This window comes from Trichosurus vulpecula, chromosome 6 (genome assembly GCF_011100635.1).
Source record: "Trichosurus vulpecula isolate mTriVul1 chromosome 6, mTriVul1.pri, whole genome shotgun sequence".
Taxonomy (NCBI): Eukaryota; Metazoa; Chordata; class Mammalia; order Diprotodontia; family Phalangeridae; genus Trichosurus; species Trichosurus vulpecula.
The window spans coordinates 173344589-173359214 of NC_050578.1; positions in this window are offsets into that span (position 1 = coordinate 173344589).

The window sequence follows — 14626 nt, forward strand, 5'->3', positions numbered from 1 at the left end:
ACATACAGGTTTCTCAGGATACAAGTAAGATGATATGGTACTCTTATCTCTTTGAGGACTTGCCACATTTTGTTGTCATCCACACAATCAAAGGTTTTAGTGTAGTAAAGCAGAGGTAGATTTTTTGTTTTTGTTTTTTCTGGAACCCTCTTGCTTTCTCCATAATCCAGTGAATGTTAGTGATTTGGTCTCTAGTTCCTCTGCCTCTTCATAAACCAGCCTGATCTTCTGGTAAGTCTCATTTCACATACTGTTGAAGCATACTTTGCAGAATCTTAAGCGTAACTTCTCTCTCTCTCTCTTTCTCTCTCTCTCTCTCCTGACCTTTCAAACTGCCATCTCCCTTACAGTCAGAAAGTCATTTTAGTTCTTAGCTCTTAACATAACACAGAGTTGATTCTCAGCATTTGCGATACTTATGCCCTAAAAAGTCACTGCTAACACTGAATCAGTGACTAGTGAACTTTTGTTCTGAGAAAAGATACAGGGTTAGCTTTCTGTAAGGCTGTGGTTGTTCCAACATTTACTTTAGCACTTTCCAGAATGATCTCACATGCAAATCAACAAATTTCCTCTTCCTTTTTCTGGATTACCTTATCATTGAGTCATTAACATTGAACTCACAGCCAACAACACTGTAATTCATTACCTAAAAGCTTATTGAACAAATGTATTTTCTTCCTAAGGCACATCAGAGTCTTCTTGTGCTAAGAACACTAGACAATACTTCAGCATTTGTTTTGGGGACATTTTAAACCACAAAAATTGCGAACAAAAAGCACAAAAATGTGAAAAAACATGGCACTAAATAGACCATGAAAAGGACACTTGTTTACAGTATGAGAACCAAAACAAGAAGGCTACTCATCACCTCATTTGACCTCAGCCGAAAATGTGCTTTCAGTAACAATTTTTTTTGCCACTCCACGTTTGTCTGGGAATGACTGTAAAAGCACCACAAGTATTGATTTTAGACTTAGTGAGTGGGCAAATTCACAAATACGGAATCCATAAATAATGAGGATCAAATGTATTTCCCTTTTACAACTGGGCAAGTATTTGTAGGACTCTATATCTTCAAATGAAGAAAAAAAAGGCAAGTGATGCTATAGGGAAGTAACTATCTAATTACAAAAATGGAGCATGTTGGGAGTTGAGGGGTAGGATGACTAGAGAACACTCAAAAGGCTAGTGATTATTATTCTACTCCCTCCAACCCCAGGAAGAAATCATCTATTAATCTCTCTACTATGTTCTTTGTGAATATTCTATGTTAAATTCTACCTTGTTGTTCACCTTTTCTAAATTCTTAAAATATAATCTCTAGATTCTTAAAGTATAATAACTTTATTCTTCACTTAATTATGAGTATAGATTTAGTGTTTTCATTTTTATTTATTTATTTTTAGTATGTGGTATTAAGGGCCAGAAAAATTAAACTGCTTGCCTATGATCACAGTTAATACTTGTCAGTGGGAGGGTTTGAACCCAGTTCTTTTGATTCCAAATCCCACGCCCTATATTCCAAATCCCCCCCACTATACTACAATACTTCTTCTGACATTGTACTTTCTTTGAAATTCTGGTTTATCCACAAACTATATTGCATGACACAATGGAAAAAGCAGTCTCAGGTGTCAGAAGAGTTCAGTTTGTACCCTGTCCCTGATACTTCCTTCGTTTGTGACTTGAAACAAGTTAATTAACCTTCTTGGACTTAGACTCTTCATCTATAAAGTGAAAGCATTGGACTAGATGACCATTGACCTTTCAGCTTTAGAGCTATGATCCTAAATTCCTATGTGTTTCTAAAAATGTAATAATCTAGACCTTAATGTACATCTCAAACCAACAGCATTCTTGTTGGCAAAATGATACTTTCTAAATTGGCGTGGTATGATGGAAAATTCCTGGATTTTGAGCCAGCAGACATTGATTCAGAGACCTCCAAAGACCTCTTAATGGCCACATTACTTTTTTTCTTCCATTTTGTATTCTACTTGATTTCCTTACAGCATTTGACAGTATTGATTACGCTAACAGTCTTTATATTCTCCTCTCCCTAGACTTCAAAGCCACCACACTAATCCCAGTTCTTCCTTCACCTTTCAAAATTTTTATGTGTCTCACTCCTCTCCCCATTCCTACCCAGAAAAAGTAAGAGTAACTTAAAGCAGAGTAATATAGTCAGCCTGAGAAAGGAGCTCAAGGGCACCATTCCTGAACCCCAAACCTCTGAGGCAGAAGGATGATTTTTAATTCCCTAGGCAATGTACTCCAGGAATCTCCCTTTCTAGTTAGAGAACACAGAGTTTTTCAAGAGTAGTAACCAGGAGTTTGAAAGGTTCAGAGTTTAGGAACCAGACTTCTTAGAGAATAAAGAGAATTAACTTTTGCGTTAAATTTCCTAAGAAAGAAGAGGATAGTCCATACAGTCTACCTGGCACCCTTCTCCCTGGAAAATGAGTCAGTAAATGCAGTTTCAGTAGGAAAGGGTGTAACAAAAATGCTACTTGCAGCTGCCGTGGAGGTGTAAGGCCAATAACACCAGCACACAGGAGGGCAAGGTTTACAATCTCACTTTAATTAAACATACATATATCATTCACTTAGTTCAGGGGAAAAAGTCAGCACCCTGAACTTCAGAGAAAACACAAACAGAAATTACAAGCAGAAATTATATAAACAGAGCAAATAACACAAATCAGCAGACAAGGCTTCTAGCTGTCTGTCCACAGCAATATATACATAGTTACCAGAGAGAGAAGCACCAACATCTGGGTTTTCAAAGCCGGGAGAGGGCTCCTTAACAGCTACCTAGAGTCTAGTCTGGCCAAATCACAGGAATAGTCTTCCAATAAGTGAGCCCCCAAAGCAAAATGCTAACCCCAGAGTATGTGTGTGTGTGTGCGTGCGTGCGTGCGTGCGTGCGTGTGTGTGTGTGTGTATTTCTTCATGGTCAGCCCACAGAGGGCATCACAACCAGGTGACTCAAACTCATGTGACTTAGGCTTTCTTGTGACTTAAGCAGGTCATCAAAGACTCTTGATTAATCAAAATCTCTTTATTCAAACAAAGGCAAGTCTCAATCAAAGGCTCTTGATTACCTTAGTGCTGAGAAGAACTGGAACTCTGCCATTACAAAGGGATTGCTTCTCCAGCAAGTCTTTAAGAATATTTATGTCTCCGGAGTCATCTAAAGGATAGGATAGCACTAGGGAGTATAGGGAGACTTGGTAAAATTGAGCAAAAGGATTGGCTCACCAGAAAGACAAGTGGTTGCCTCAATAGGAATCTAAATTTTATTATCCTGCTGGGAGGGGCTGATGGGCTAATTGAGTTTTTTTATTCATTTCTAGGCTCTTTTTATAAGTCTTTTTGTTTGTCTTATGCATATGTTATGCAGTGTTCCTCTTATGTGATATCCATATTTTGCAGTGATTGACTCTTTGAGAATCAGGGACTTAAATTAAGGGAACCTAGATATGAGCTTAACCTTAATTTAACCTTTATTTTAGAGATATTTTTGTGAAAAATTCCAGGTAGGGGCACTGACCTAAAGAGAGAAACTGTCCCTTTGGACTCAATCCATAGAACTAAACCTCGTATGAATGACCCCAGGATTGGGGGAGAAGAATAGTCTTTTGGTCTCTACATTTTCAAAAATCTTATTTTTCTAACTATGCATATTTTTATTCTAAACACAACGCTTGTTGTTTTACTAAAACAGGAGCATTGTCTCCCTACATATTTTCCAAGACAACAACAAATTATCTGGATTTGTTTGGGCACCTATCAGGTTTTCTTCTTTCCCTTTCAAAAAACATGTCATGTATATCCCCCTTTCATCTGAAGCCACCTGTTTAGAAGTGTGCTGAGAAAAAAACACCTGTAGCTTGATCTGAGAATGATTTGTTTTGAAAACTAAATTTTGAGAAGCAACCTGCTTCTCTATTAACATTGTTTATGCCTTAGCAATGCTGCCAACCAATACTTTATTTAATCTTTTATTTTTCAATGCAATATGAGGAGCTTCACTATTTCCATTCTATAAAAGCTCTGACTATGCTAAAGATACTGAGTGGGAAGGGAAGATGAAGAAAAAGAGAGGGCAAGGACAATGTTTACCTCTTCATGGTACTTATGATTTGCCAAGGGCAGAGTACCACCACTTTGTGTTTTGGATATTGCAATTATGTTAATGTCATTTATGATTGCTTTGGGCTTTTGGGGTAAGAACATACCATTTGACAAACATTTCCGGGAAAACTGGAAAGCAGTTTGGCAGAATCTAGGCACAGATCAACATCTTATATCATATTCCAAGATAAGATCAGAATGGATAAATGATTTAGGCATAAAGACAAATTTGGGAAGCATGGAAAATTACTTGTTAGGTCTATGGATAAGAAAAGAGTTTATGACCAAACAAGATAAAAAAGATCACAGGAAGCAAAATTGCTAATTTTGATTAATTTTTTTAAATGCACAAACAATAAAAACACAGCCAAAATTAGAAGCAAAACAGCAAACTGGGGTGAAAATCATCCCTAAATTTCTCTAATAGAGGCCTCACTTTCCAAATATACAGGGAAATGAGCCAAATTTCTAAAATTATAAGAGCCATTCCCAAATTGATAAATGGTCAAAGGACATAAACAGGCAATTTTTAGAAGAAATCAAAGCTATCAATAGTCATGAAAAAACTGCTGTAGCTACTAATAATTAGAGAAATATAAATTAAAGCAAATCTGAAGTACTACCTCATACCTATCAGACTGGCTTACATGACAGAAAGGGAAAATGACAAATGGTGGAGGAGATATTGAAAATTAGGACACTAATGCACTGCTGGTGGAATTGTGAACTGATCCAACATTGTGGAGAATAATTTGGAACTATACCCAAAGAGCTATAAAACTGTGCATACTCTTTGACCCAACAATATCACTACTAGGTGTGTATTCCAAAAAGATTAAAGAAAAGCGAAAAGGACCTATTTGTAAAAACAATATTTCTAGTAGCTCTTTTTGTGGTGATAAGAAATTGGAAATCAAAAGGACGCTCATCAAATAGGGAATGGCTGAAGAAGTTGTGGTATTTGATTGTGATGGAATGTTATTGTGCTATAAGATATGATGAGCAGAATGTTTTCAGAAAAACCTGGAAAGATTTATATGAAATTATGCAAAGTGAAATGAGCAGAACTGGATGAACATTGTGCATACTAAGAGCAATGTTGTAAGAATGACAACAGTGAAAGACTTAGCTACTCTGATCAAGACAATGATCCAAGACAATTCTAAAGAATCCATGATGGAAAATACTATCTGCTTCCAGAGAGAAATAACTGAAGAAATCTGAATGCAGATTGAATCATACTTTTTTAAATTTATTTATGGGTTGGGGGAGTAGTCTGTTTTCTTCTGCACCATGGCTAATATTGAAATATGCTTTTCATGACTTCACATGTATAAAGTGATGTCAGATTGCTTGCCTTCTCAAGGCATAGGACATTTTTTTTCACATTTTCTTCTTTTTTCCATTCTTTTGACTATTGTTTCTTGATATCTCATGGTGCCATTAGCATCTACTGGCCCAATTCTAATTTTTAAAGAATTATTTTTTTCAGTCAGCTTTTATACCTCTTTTTCCATTTGGCCAATTGTTTTTTGTGTTATTATTTTCTTCAATATTTTTGGGCTGTTTTTAACCAATCTGTTATTTTTTTTCATAATTTTCTTCTTTAACTCTTATTTCTTTGCCAATTTTTTCCTCTATCACTCTGATTTTGAAAATTATGTTTAGCTCTTCCAAGAATTCCTGTTAAGCTTGTATCCAATTCACATTTTTTCTTTGAGGTTTTACTTGTAGCTGTTTTAACTACATTGTCTTCCTCTGAGTTTCTGTCTTGGTGCTCTGTGTCATCATAATAGCTTTTGTTATTGTTGTTGTTGCTGCTGCTGTTTTAATTTTTATGGCCAGGTTATTGTGTTTTCATTGTTTGTGCATGTTTCTACCATATTTCTTGATTTTGAACTTTATGCTAAAGTTGGACTCTATTACAAGTGTAGGAGGTTATTTTTATTTTTACTTTGGGGAGAGGGTGTTCCGTCCCAAGCTTTAGAATCTTTTGTACTTATATTTTCAGAGCTGGTTCTGAAGGTTTGGAGGTTTTTGGTGCTTCCAAGGTAGTGTGATCTGGGAAGAGGTGTGGTCTCTACTCTCCTGGACTGTGCTCTCAACTTACCAATGAAGGGCTGCAGATCCCTTGGAAATTACAATCGATATGACTCCTTCCTACAATCAATATGCCATACTGCTCCTTGGGGTTCTTGCTCCCTCTTAACTGAAAGTCCTCCTCTCCACCTTTGAACTGTGATCCAGAAGTGGGAATGGTCAATAAAGTTGCTCAACAGTGCCCTGTCCTGCATCCAGTGCTAGTACAGGAATCCCCTGTACCTTATCAGTTCCCAGAGGCCTTTACTATCTCTGGCCTGAGAGCTCCTAAAGCTGCTGCTCCTTCTATTGCCACCACCTAGTCCCACCACTGATAATACATTCACAAGAGTTCCAGGCCAGCCTCCACCATCATTTTATAGATCTCTCCTTCCAGCCTTTTAAGGTGCCTTGGCCTGGCTGACCATTAGTTGGCTTTACCATTCCAGAATTCAATTTGAAACATTATTTTAAAGTTGTTGGAGATGTTAAGAGAGCTCAGCTAACTGCTTCCTCTATGCTACTATCTGGGCTCCATCCCCTAAAGCACTTATTTTCATTCTAACTGGGGACATTTTTTTTTAAAAAAGAATAAATAAACTGCAACTGAAGGAAGCAAAAGATCAAGATTTTTTCTAAGTCTGATAGTAATATGGCAGTACTACTAATTTTTTTTTTGCCCTTCCCCTCAGAGAATATTGTTTAGCATAGCAATTCTTTTTTCTTGAAATTTTCCTATTGTAAAACTTCAATTATTTTTCATTACTTTCATTTCTTATCTTAACATTCAAGTAACTCATTCTATTTCCAAAATATTTTCTAAGCTATGAATTTTACTATACTCTTAAGTAGACCCTCTGCTCCAAACCAACAAGTACACTTACTGTTCTCCAAATACACCATGTACCATCTATAATGGTGTGCTTACTAGAATGCCTGTCCTCATTTGATAGGGAAGCTCACCTTAAGTCTCACCTCTTCAAAGACATGTTTTCCTGATCACTCCAAGTTTAGAAAGACATCTCTCTCCTCTCAACTGTCTTACTGTCAATCTCCTTCATTTGACTCATCATGTGCTACTTTGCTTCAGCTATCTCATTATAACTATGTCCTGTCTTCCCCTGCTAATGTGTAAGCTTTTTGAGGACAAGAACAATATATTATGCCTAGTTTTGTAGTGCAAATCTAGCACAGTCACTCGCACATAGTTGACATACAGTAAATGCTTATTGATTGGAAATACAGATGGTAATAGCATCTAGCATGCTATGATTTTTGAGTATGGCTAATTAACCATCTGTGGCCTATAAGTTCAACTGATTATAATATTGCACTTACACAAGGCAAGAACATGAAATTATGTGAAATGTTAAGCAGTTGACTTTTCCATGGTCAAATGGTTTGTAGGATCATAGGTTTAAAATTATAAGGGAACTCAGAGTCATCTTTTCTAACCCTAGTTTCACAGATGCAGATGCAGAAAATGAGGCCCAAAGAGATTAACTGATTGTCACATGACTCGTTAATAGTTTATGTAAGAACTCGATCCCAAATCTTGGAATTTCAAATCTAGTCTTCTTTCAACTATGACACATTGAATTACTAACCACGAACTTTCAACTATGACACATTGAATTACTAACCATGGACATTAAATTCATAAGTAGGTACCTTTATTCCTAAAGGAAGTTGGGGAAGGGTATCGAACAGTAAGAGAAAATTCCTCTTAAAGCATACGAGCTACTGAACACCAAGGTATGTGTAATAGCAGTTGTGTCATCCTCAAATAAATTTTTGGATAAGCCTTCAATTTATTGAGTATGCTATACGTTCAAAGCATTTTTAGTTATTACCTTCAGTTTCTAGATAAGGAAAATAAAGCACAGGATTGGATTTGCTTAAGATCATTCCGTTTGACTGGATGACATACTCAAACATACAAATACATCCACAAATTTAGCAGGCCAACTGAAGCTAGAATCTAAGTCAACTGATTCATCTATTGCTCATTCCATGAAATGTCTTCCATCATTAGTTCTAAAACACCAATTCAATGAATTGAGCCATCAGTTTGCAACTGAACACGTAATATCCTCTTAAATAATCTTGTTTCCTTTAAATCTTAGTTATTCTAAAATTTAGGTGACCTATCATCTTAATATAAATTTGAGACTGTATCTTACATAAAACAATTAGTCTGAATAACTGAATACATAGTGAAAAAATATTGGCTCAAGTTCCAAATAAATATTTTATTATGCTTCTCACTGAGTATACCTGAAAAAAAGTGAAAAATGTTCCTTTCCTCATTTGTTTATTAGGGTATGATGTGGAAAGAGACCAGTTATCATTTCCAATTACCATCAGAGTTAACTGAAAGAATCAACAAGTGATACAGCTTATTAGTTGAACGCTACTCCCAGCAATGGGGTAGAAATGTATTGGAGGCAAAGTACAGAAACCTGCTAGGTGTTACCAATATATAAACCACTTAAATTTGTAAATTATTTAATGATAAAATGCAAGGTATATTTTACAAAACCAATAACAGAATTTTCTGAAACTGTTAGTGGTGATAGAAAAAAGTGGTCTAACCTATAGTCTGGTCTCTATAGGGTCAAACAGGAAGGAAGTGTGCTGTAGGACACTCAAAATTTCTAAGCTATTGAAGAAGGAAGGAAAGACCTCTGGGACAAGTCTGCTGTGCTTTACAGCAATGTGAAAGAGGCAGGAACCTGAATTCCACATTTGCATTGTTATTAGTGATCTCTAGATTACTTATCCTGAAGCAAAGCCCCCTTCACCCTACCCTAATTGATTCTCTACTTAAACATAATTTCCTCTCACACCACTGAGTTTGCTGTGGGTTGAATAAGCATAAGTGAGCTATCCACATTCTTAACTAACTGCCTCTGTCTCTACATATATATGCACATATAGGTATTTATACATATAGCCTTCCTCTGTCTCCCTATCCATCTGTCTGTATATAGATATAGATGTACACATACATACATAAAGACGGACAGAGAGAGAAATATAGTTAGATATAGATATCTACATATATATATATATATTGATATATACATATATACACAATACATATATATAATGAACACAGAGTATCATATTGTCACTAAGTTCTGTAATCTATGTTCTATATCTTGTGTTTCCTAAAGCATAAGGTTCTCTGCTTTAAAAAGAAAAATTATTTGAAAAAGAAAAATTGGGTACAGCTAGGTGGCGCAGTGAGTAGAGCATCGGCCCTGGAGTCAGAAGGATCTGAGTTCAAATCCAGCCTCAGACACTTGACACATGTACTAGGTGTGTTACCTTGGGCAAGTCACTTAACCCCAACTGCCCTGCCAAAAAACCCAAATAAATAAATAAATATAAAAGAAAAATTACCTGAGAGCTTTGAGTTGCCACTCAAATGTCAAGTCCTGAAGTAAAAGTTGTAGCTATCCAAAACTGGTTGTTTTTATATTTTTTTATTTAGGATCTCTTGAATACACACACACACACACACACACACACACACACACACCCTACAACACACATACATATATTATATTTTAATGTATGTAATATAAATATATTCATATATGTATTTTTCCTGGCTTCTAAGCATGATGTGCATGAGCTGACATAAAAAATGTTGCTAAAAAATCTTCATGTTGTAAGACATTTTGCAAAGCAGTGCATGGGGAATGATATTAATAAGAGTAAAAGCTATAACTATAATGGACTTGTGCATATAACTCCCTACCCACCTCTTCAAAACAGACTCCAGTGAGTTGCCTTCAGATTTGGCAGTGTGTTGAGCTAGTCACTAATGACACCTCTAAACTGGCAGGTAGAATCTTTGCTAGCAATAGAAATTACTTGGGGATGATGTGTCACTGGAGACCCCCAAAGATCATGGTGAAGGGAAGAGAGAGTCGACATGGCCTTTTAATCTTAAAATTCATTTGTGAGCCCCTGAGAGAAATTCATGTTGACAGTCACATCTGCCTCAAGTCTCTGGGCCCATGGAAACAAGATAGAGGTTGTTAAAAACCATAATTAAAGTCTGAAAATTAGGAAAATGATAATAATCAACTCATTTCCAATGAGATTGAATTCCCTTTGCATTGCCCAGAAAATGTTTTCCTTTATTCTTTAAGAACAGTCCTTATGCAGATATAAATAGATATCAACTTGGGAAACTTATTTTGTTGAGTATTGAAAATATATGAAGTCATTGTGACAAAAAGAAAGTTACTGATGGGAAACAACTAAGACTTTTTGTAACTGAGAAATTTTGGTAGATTTCAAAGGAAATCAGTTGTGCCTTTGTTATATTCGAAACATAAGTACAAACCTAGAAAAATGAAGTATGAGAAATGTCACACATCTTGTTCTCAATGAATACTTGTTGGCAATCTAGATCCAAATAAATCTAAAATTGTTTTTTCTCTGGTTACTCAGATACATACGTATACTTTTTAAGCAAGTCAAAAGTTTTCATCATATTTTGTTAGGTGATTTTTTTAAGTACACAATGCCATATGGATACAAAGCTACACTTCCAACATCTTCATCAATCCAAAAAATAGCCACAGACTTAGATAGACAGTTACTGTTACAACAATCTCTGCATTTTACTCTGTAGAAGTAGTGGTGAGATCCTCAAAGCATCCAGGCAATGGTTTCAAACTATGGTAACTTACGGAAAGCATGGAGAAAAGCTGAAGTACAATTTTTACTTATAACTGAGAAAAAAGGAGGTAAGAGTCAAACCTACAAAATCATAGTGGCTTGGCCTAAATTATTATGGAGACTGGACAATTATATAGTCCCTTCGGCCAGCTTTAGATTTTAACTCAATTTAATTCTAGAACTGACATTCGGATTTGAATACAGAAATCTTGGTTACAAGCTGGTTCTGGGCTCACCTCTGCCACTTTATTAGCTGTGTGATTTTGGTCAAGCCATTGAAGTTTTCTAAACTTGCGTATCCTCATCCCCAAAATGAGGAAGGGGGAAGGATATTGATAACCTTATATACTTCAAAGCATTATTCTCAGGATTAGTTCAGAGAAAGCACATAAAATACTCTATAAATGACTCAGATGGGAAAGTGAGGCAGGTGACTTTGCACAGCCCTCCCTCACTCAAATCCAATTCACTTGTAAGTCACAGCATCATCTTCCTGATGTCATGGCCCTCTTTGAAAAGAAAGGACAAACCACAACCTGAGGGTAGTCCAAGCTGTCGCAGTGGGGACCCAACTGGCCAGTTCCAGTAAGGCAATTCAGTCCCTCTCTTCTCCCTTTCTTCTTCTCCTCTCTATCATGCCCCTTGCCTGGGGATGTTCTGCCCAAAGGAAGATTAAAAAAAATGTGATATCTGAAACCTACTTAGGTATCTTGAGGTTTATTGACCAGATTTCTTTCTTAAAGATCATGCCTTAAACCCAATTCACTCTAGCTCTCATTGACTGGCCAACAATAGGTACCCGCCCAAGCACCACTTAATAGTACTTTTTTGAGTCCGGATGGCTCAGAGTGAATACAAATAGTGTTTCTTTTCCAGCTAGCAACCCTGAGGTTCTTCCTCCTCCCAGTTTTATTATTATTATTATTATTAATATTATTATTATAGGGCTATTCTTGACTGACTTCCTAAACAGGCCTAATCACTGAATGAGTATTGCCTCAGTCAAAGTGAAAACTTGAAAAGACCTTAGCTTAAAAAGGCCAAGTTCTACCACTGCATCCTGGGCAATTTCCAATTGTCCTGATCTATATCTGGCCACTGGACCCAGATAGCTGTGGAGGAAAAAGTGAGGCTGTTGATTTTGCACAGCCCTCCCTCACTCAAATCCAATTCAATTGCAAGTCACGGCTTCATCTTCCTGAAGTCATGATCTGTTTAAGAACGAAGAACAAACCACACAAAACACAAGACAGAAAAATGGTACTCAAATTTATAACTTAATTGGAGAAAAAAATAGTTTAAATGTGTTCAAAGCTTTTTCATTTTAGAAAGCATAGTTTGCAGTATCACAGTAGGTGTATGACTTGTGACAGCTACCAGTTCATTTTACACATGACTGTAGGCTTCCTGTATGTTTTTTAAAGAAAATGAGAGGGAAAATATGATTTCTACAGTATTTGGAAAGTGACTTTTAAAAAGAATTTGAAACTAAGACTCTCCCGATCTCTTTTAGGCTGGAAGGACAGCAGCCACTCCTGGGTCCAAGTGACAGTAATGATCTGGTTGGATGGGGCCATGAAGAGTCAGATATGAACGAATAACAACAAAAATCTTGTAAGAAAGACAAATAAAGTAGCTATTTTGCTTAACAAAACTCCCATTTTGACATACCATAGGAGCAGCCAAATGTACAAGTGAGTTAACACATGTCATTGCAGCTGAAGGTCCCCTAATGCTCTCACTAGGCAGGGTAGAATGCGCTAGTGACCACAAATTGTGCCTCTGAGTTTCTTTTTCTTTGGCTCATTCTTTCTCTCACTATCCTTTGTAGCCAGCTCCAAAGTCCGGTTCACATTTCTAATCCTCAGAAGCTTAAGGAAGAGGAAAATTTGCCCTATTGCTACTATATTTCTGAGTCTCTTTCTCCAACCTTCATGATCTGAACACTCAGTGACATGAATGGGCCTTATAAATGGCCTCCTGCTTCTGATATTTCATTCACAATTCACTCAATCTCAACCAGACTGGTTGCTAATCCAATTATAAATTATTCAGTATTGGCATTCTGATAAAAACACTATGCCCAGACATACAATACAAAGGGGTCCAAGAAAGAGAATACTGTATGCAAAAATGTACAAAACACTTTTTTGTGATTGTTTCCAACACCTAGGAGCAATGTATGTGCCCATTAATTTGGGGACATCTAAATGAATTATGGTATATGAATGTAATATTTTACCATAAGAAAATAGGAATATGAAGAATTTAGAGAAGCTTGAAAAGTTTTGTATGAACTGATCCAGAATGACAGCAGAGGCGAGAGAACAATCTATATGATGACCACATTAATGTAAATAAAAACTATAACATCTTTGAATCCCTGATTACTACAGTGAAAAGTCATGATTTCAGAAAACCGATGATGCCTCTTGAGTCCTAGCAGAGAAGTAACAGACTAGAGATGCAGACAGGACCAGGAATTTTCATATATTCTATTAGACTGTGAGCTTCTTGAGGGCAGGAATTATACTTCCAGTGCCTAGTACATAAGTGCTTTTCAAATTCTTATTAACGGACTGGCTGTTACATGGGGGGGTTTGTTTATGTTTTAGGCAAGTTTATGACTATACTTGTAATTAAGGAAGCTTCAGTGAGTGCCTGGAGAAGCCTTAGAGGCTAGCTTTAGAGGTTGGGGATGATGGGAGAAAAAGCATCAATAAACAAACAAAAAAATACACAGAAAATAAAGTTCAGAAGAAAAAGACACAAACACTGCCATTTTGTTACTTCCCTGTTGAATTTTGTATGTTCTATTACAAAAAACCCACTGAAATTCACAGTTTCATATACAATCCTCTTTTTTGTCCTTTATATTTGTAGTTTCTATGTTCATTAATAATATAGGGTGATATATTTAAACTTTAAATTAAACTTATAATTACAGAAAAAGAAATACTGTATCCAATGGATATATCCCCTGTATCTTAAAATACCACATTTACATTTCACACTGTGCTTTACCAGGTATGTTCCTCACAATCAACTTGTATTGTGACTTCCATCTTACAAAAGAAGGAACTGAAGACATTTATCAAGTGCTTTCTATGTTCTAGGCACTGTGCTGAATTATAGGGAAACAGAGAGCAAAAAAACCCATAGACATAAAGTGACTTGCCTAAAGTTCATCAGTTAAGAATGGAACTTGGACATTGACCCATTTCCCCTCTTAAACCATACTGTCCATATAGAATGACAGATTTAGAATGGCTAGGATCGTCCGAATACCACAGCTGTCTTAAAAGCACCAAGCAAATTGAGTACTTAAAAGTCTATTTTTTGTTTTCAGTTATAGAAGGACAAAATGGTGAAATGGTACTCACTGGTAATATCATAAAAGTACACAAGATGGTGATGTTTCCACACAGAATTCGACAATTTTGTCCTTCACAATGGGGTACCATGCTCCCCATCTTTTTAGAAAGTTAGGTTTTAAAGAGGCTAAGAATGTTTTCCTTTGAAAAAGAAACCTACATTTCACAAATGCCTAGACTTGCAACTTAAGGATAAGATTTTAAGTATTTTATATAACCTATTCTGTCAATGTTTATCCATTTTATTTCATAAATCTAGGGAGTTCTGTGTTCATTTATTTATTTATTTTTAAAATAGGATCAGAAAATAAGCTATACCTTCTCCCCTTGGG